The sequence below is a fragment of the Lethenteron reissneri genome, chromosome 30, assembly GCF_015708825.2.
Source record: "Lethenteron reissneri isolate LAM-NWPU_2019-01 chromosome 30, ASM1570882v1, whole genome shotgun sequence".
NCBI classification, from domain to species: Eukaryota; Metazoa; Chordata; class Hyperoartia; order Petromyzontiformes; family Petromyzontidae; genus Lethenteron; species Lethenteron reissneri.
In genome coordinates, this window is record NC_083808.1 from 13,928,283 (window position 1) to 13,934,690 (window position 6,408).

Here is a 6,408-nt window from a genome sequence, read left to right on the forward strand (position 1 = left end):
CACCTACCACCTCCGCCGCCACCGCCTCACTTAGTGTGATGGCCAATTATTTTTTCATTGATCAATTTTTTTTGACTGGTCTTTCTTTTTTTACGGGCCAATTTTTTGTGGTCACTCTTTTTTTAATGGCCATTCTTTTTTAACCGGTCACTTTTTTTATGGCCACTCTTTTTTTAACCGGTCACTGTTTTTGATCGCCATTCATCTTTTTTACCGGCCAATTTTTTTCACTTTTTTTATGACCACTTTTTTTTTACCAGCAAATTTTTTGTTTAATGGCCACTTTTTTTAACCCGTCACTTTTTTGTATGGCAATTTATCTTTTTTACCGGGCAATTTTGTTACTTTTTTTTACGACTTTTTTTTTTACCAGTCAATTACATTTTTTTACTGGTCTCTTTTTTTTTATGGGCCACCTACCACCTCCGCCGCCACCGCCTCACTTTGTGTGATGGCCAATTATTTTTTCATTGATCAAGTTTTTTTTGACTGGTCTTTCTTTTTTTACGGGCCAATTTTTTGTGGTCATCTTTTTTTAATGGCCATTCTTTTTTAACCGGTCACTTTTTTTTATGGCCACTCTTTTTTAACCGGTCACTGTTTTTGATCGCCATTCATCTTTTTTACCGGCCAATTTTTTTCACTTTTTTTATGACCACTTTTTTTTTACCAGCAAATTTTTTGTTTAATGGCCACTTTTTTTAACCGTCACTTTTTTTTATGGCAATTTATCTTTTTTTACCGGGCCAATTTTTTGATCTTTTTTTTGACGACTTTTTTTTTACCAGTCAATACATTTTTTTACTGGTCTCTTTTTTTTTTAGGGCCACCTACCACCTCCGCCGCCCACCGCCTCACTTTGTGTGATGGCCAATTATTTTTTCATTGATCAATTTTTTTGACTGGTCTTTCTTTTTTTACGGGCCAATTTTTTTTGTGGTCACTCTTTTTTTAATGGCATTCTTTTTTAACGGTCACTTTTTTTATGGCACTCTTTTTTTTAACCGGTCACTTTTTTTTGATCGCATTCATCTTTTTTACCAGGCCAATTTTTTTCACGTTTTTTTTATGACCACTTTTTTTTTACCAGCAATTTTTTGTTTAATGGCCACTTTTTTTTAACCCGTCACTTTTTTTGATGGCAATTTATCTTTTTACCGGCAATTTTGTTACTTTTTTTACGACTTTTTTTTTACCAGTCAATTAACATTTTTTACTGTCTCTTTTTTTTATGGGCCACCTACCACCTCCGCCGCCACCGCCTCATTTTGTGTGATGGCCAATTATTTTTTCATTGATCAATTTTTTTGACTGGTCTTTCTTTTTTTACGGGCCAATTTTTTGTGGTCACTCTTTTTTAATGGCCATTCTTTTTTAACCGGTCACTTTTTTTATGGCCACTCTTTTTTTAACCGGTCACTGTTTTTGATCGCCATTCATCTTTTTTACCGGCCAATTTTTTTCACTTTTTTTATGACCACTTTTTTTTTTACCAGCAATTTTTTGTTTAATGGCCACTTTTTTTTAACCCGTCACTTTTTTTGATGGCAATTTATCTTTTTTACCGGCAATTTTGTACTTTTTTTACGACTTTTTTTTTACCAGTCAATTAAATTTTTTTACTGGTCTCTTTTTTTTTATGGGCCACCTACCACCTCCGCCGCCACCGCCTCACTTTGTGTGATGCCAATTATTTTTCATTGATCAAGTTTTTTTTGACTGGTCTTTCTTTTTTTACGGGCCAATTTTTTGTGGTCACTCATTTTATTAATGGCCATTCTTTTTTAACCGGTCACTTTTTTTATGGCCACTCTTTTTTAACTCGGTCACTGTTTTGATCGCCATTCATCTTTTTACCGGCCACTTTTTTTCACTTTTTTTATGACCACTTTTTTTTTACAGCAAATTTTTTGGTTTAATGGCCACTTTTTTTTTAACCCGTCACTTTTTTTTGAGGGCAATTTATCTTTTTTACCGGGCCAATTTTGTACTTTTACGACTTTTTTTTTACCAGTCAATTACATTTTTTTTACTGGTCTCTTTTTTTTATGGGCCACCTACCACCTCCGCCGCCACCGCCTCACTTTGTGTGATGGCCAATTATTTTTTCATTGATCAATTTTTTTGACTGGTCTTTCTTTTTTTACGGGCCAATTTTTGTGGTCACTCTTTTTTAATGGCCATTCTTTTTTAAACCGGTCACTTTTTTATGGCCACTCTTTTTTTAACCGGTCACTGTTTTTGATCGCCATTCATCTTTTTTACCGGCCAATTTTTTTCACTTTTTTTATGACCACTTTTTTTTTACCAGCAATTTTTTGTTTAATGGCCACTTTTTTTAACCCGTCACTTTTTTTGATGGCAATTTATCTTTTTTACCGGGCAATTTTGTTACTTTTTTTTACGACTTTTTTTTTACCAGTCAATTACATTTTTTTACTGGTCTCTTTTTTTTTATGGGCCACCTACCACCTCCGCCGCCACCGCCTCACTTTGTGTGATGGCCAATTATTTTTTCATTGATCAATTTTTTTGACTGGTCTTTCTTTTTTTACGGTCCAATTTTTTGTGGTCACTCTTTTTTTAATGGCCATTCTTTTTTAACCGGTCACTTTTTTATGGCCACTCTTTTTTTAACCGGTCACTTTTTTTGATCGCCATCATCTTTTTACCAGCCAATTTTTTTCACTTTTTTTATGACCACTTTTTTTTTTTACCAGCAATTTTTTTGTTTAATGGCCACTTTTTTTAACCCTTCACTTTTTTTGATGGACAATTTATCTTTTTTACCGGGCAATTTTGTTACTTTATTTTTTACGACTTTTTTTTTTACCATCAATTACATTTTTTTACTGGTCTCTTTTTTTTATTGGGCCACCCTACCCCTCCGCCGGCCACCGCCTCACTTTGTGTGATGGCCAATTATTTTTTCATTGATCAAGGTTTTTTTGACTTGTCTTTCTTTGTTTTACGGTCCCAATTTTTTGTGGTCACTTATTTTTTAATGGCCATTCTTTTTTAACCCGGTCACTTTTTTATGTCCAACTCTTTTTTTAATCGCGTCACTTTTTTTGAATCGCCTTCATCTTTGTTACCGGCCAATTGTTTTTCCTTTTTTTATGGAACCCCTTTTTTTGTTACAGCAATTTTTTTTTGTTTAATGGCCACCTTGTTTTACCCGTCACTTTTTTGATGGCCAATTTATCTTTTTTACCGGGCAATTTTTGTACTTTTTTTACGACTTTTTTTTTTACCAGTCAATTAAATTTTTTACTGGTCTCTTTTTTTTTATGGGCCACCTACCACCTCCGCCGCCACCGCTCACTTTTGTGTGATGGCCAATTATTTTTTCATTGATCAATTTTTTGACTGGTCTTTCTTTTTTTACGGGCCAATTTTTTGTGGTCACTCTTTTTTTAATGGCCATTCTTTTTTAACCGGTCACTTTTTTTATGGCCACTCTTTTTTTAACCGGTCACTGTTTTTGATCGCCATTCATCTTTTTTACCGGCCAATTTTTTTCACTTTTTTTATGACCACTTTTTTTTTTACCAGCAAATTTTTTGTTTAATGGCCACTTTTTTTTACCCTTCACTTTTTTTGATGGCAATTTATCTTTTTTACCGGGCAATTTTGTTACTTTTTTTTACGACTTTTTTTTTTACCAGTCAATTACATTTTTTTACTGGTCTCTTTTTTTTTATGGGCCACCTACCACCTCCGCCGCCACCGCCTCACTTTGTGTGATGGCCAATTATTTTTTCATTGATCAATTTTTTTTGACTTGGTCTTTCTTTTTTACGGTCACAATTTTTTGTGGTCACTTTTTTTAATGGCCATTCTTTTTTAACCGGTCACTTTTTTATGGCCAATCTTTTTTTTTAACCGGTCACTTTTTTTGATCGCCATCATCTTTTTTACCAGCCCAATTTTTTTTCACTTTTTTTATGACCCACTTTTTTTTTACCAGCAACTTTTTTTGTTTAATGGCCACTTTTTTTTAACCCTTCCCTTTTTTTTGATGGCAATTTATCTTTTTACCGGGCAATTTTTGTACTTTTTTTTTACGACCTTTTTTTTACCAGTCAATTACATTTTTTTACTGGTCTCTTTTTTTTTATGGGCACCTTACCACCTCCGCCGCCACCGCCTCACTTTGTGTGATGGCCAATTATTTTTTCATTGATCAAGTTTTTTGACTGGTCTTTTCTTTTTTTACGGGCCAATTTTTTGTGGTCATTCTTTTTTTAATGGCCATTCTTTTTTAACCGGTCACTTTTTTTATGGCCACTCTTTTTTTAACGGTCACTTGTTTTTGATCGCCATTCATCTTTTTTTACCAGGGCCAATTTTTTTTCACTTTTTTTCATGACCACTTTTTTTTACCAGCAAATTTTTGTTTAATGGCCACTTTTTTTAACCCGTCACTTTTTTTATGGCAATTTATCTTTTTTACCGGCCAATTTTTTACTTTTTTTACGACTTTTATTTTTACCAGTCAATTAAAATTTTTTTACTGGTCTCTTTTTATGGGCCACCTACCACCTCCGCCGCCACCACCTACTTTGTGTGATGGCCAATTATTTTTTCATTGATCAATTTTTTGATGGTCTTTCTTTTTTTACAGGCCAATTTTTGTGGTCACTCTTTTAATGGCCATTCTTTTTTAACCGGTCACTTTTTTATGGCCATCTTTTTTAACGGTCACTGTTTTGATCGCCATTCATCTTTTTTACCGGCCAATTTTTTCACTTTTTTATGACCACTTTTTTTTTACCAGCAAATTTTTTTAATGGCCACTTTTTTTAACCCGTCACTTTTTTGATGGCAATTTATTTTTTACCAGCCAATTTTTTATTTTTTTACGACTTTTTTTTACCAGTCAATTAAATTTTTTTACTGGTCTTTTTTTTATGGGCCACCTACCACCTCCGCCGCCACCGCCTCATTTTGTGTGATGGCCAATTATTTTTTCATTGATCAATTTTTTGATGGTCTTTCTTTTTTACGGGCCAATTTTTGTGGTCACTCTTTTTAATGGCCCTTTTTTAACGGTCACTTTTTTATGGCCACTCTTTTTTTAACCGGTCACTGTTTTGATCGCCATTCATCTTTTTACGGCCAATTTTTTCACTTTTTTTATGACCACTTTTTTTTTACCAGCAAATTTTTGTTTAATGGCCATTTTTTTAACCGTCACTTTTTTGATGGCAATTATCTTTTTTACCGGCAATTTTTTACTTTTTTTACGACTTTTTTTTTACCAGTCAATTAAATTTTTTACTGGTCTCTTTTTTTTATGGGCCACCTACCACCTCCGCCGCCACGCCTCATTTGTGTGATGGCCAATTATTTTTCATTGATCAATTTTTTGACTGGTCTTTCTTTTTTTACGGCGCCAATTTTTTGTGGTCACTCTTGTTTTACTGCCATTCTTTTTTAACCGGTCACTTTTTTTTTATGGCCACTCTTTTTTTAACCGCGGTCACTGTTTTTGATCGCCATTCATCTTTTTTACCGGCCAATTTTTTTTCACTTTTTTTATGACCACTTTTTTTTTTACCAGCAAATTTTTTGTTTAATGGCCACTTTTTTTTTAATCCCGTCACTTTGTTTTTGATGGCATTTATCTTTTTTACCGGGCAATTTTTTTACTTTTTTGTTCCGACTTTTTTTTTTACCAGTCAATTACATTTTTTTACTGGTCTCTTTTTTTTTATGGGCACCTACCACCTCGCCGCCACCGCCTCATTTTGGTGATGGCCAATTATTTTTTCATTGATCAATTTTTTGACTGGTCTTTCTTTTTTACGGGCCAATTTTTGTGGTCACTCTTTTTTTAATGGCCATTCTTTTTTAACGGTCACTTTTTTTATGGCACTCTCTTTTTAACCGGTCATTTTTTGATCGCCATCTTTTTACGGCAATTTTTTCACTTTTTTATGACACTTTTTTTTTTACCAGTCAATTTTATTTTTGCTGGTCTCTTTTTACGGGCCACCTACTCCCTCGCCCGCCTCGCTTCCGCCGCCTCCGCCTCCACCACCGCCTCCAGCCTCCGCTCCACCGCCGCCTCCGCCGCCTCCGCCGCCTCGGCCTCCACCGCCGCCTCCGCCGCCGCCGCCTCCACCTCCGCCGCCGCCTCCGCCGCCACCACTCTCACTTTGTGTGATGGCCAATTGTTTTTATTGACCAATTTTTTTTGACTGGTCTCTTTTTTACGGGCCAATTTTTTGTGGTCACTTTTTTTAATGGCCTTCTTTTTAACCGGTCACTTTTTATGGCCACTCTTTTTTTGAACCGGTCACTTTTTTGATCGCCATTCATCTTTTTACCAGCCAATTTTTTTCACTTTTTTTATGACCACTTTTTTTACCAGCAAATTTTTTGTTTAATGGCCACTTTTTT

General features: G+C 34.8%; 1 long non-coding RNA gene across 1 annotated transcript in view; it reads right to left on the reverse strand.

The window, feature by feature from the left end:
- Positions 1–281: 281 nt before the first annotated feature.
- LOC133349604 (uncharacterized) overlaps positions 282–6,408 on the reverse strand; it is a 10,130-nt gene continuing 4,003 nt past the window's right edge. Inside the window, exons 2-3 of the long non-coding RNA XR_009755964.1 lie at positions 1,241–1,419; positions 282–416 (exon numbers count right to left, since the gene is read on the reverse strand). This is a non-coding gene — a long non-coding RNA (uncharacterized LOC133349604). The remainder of the gene's footprint in view (positions 417–1,240; positions 1,420–6,408) is intronic.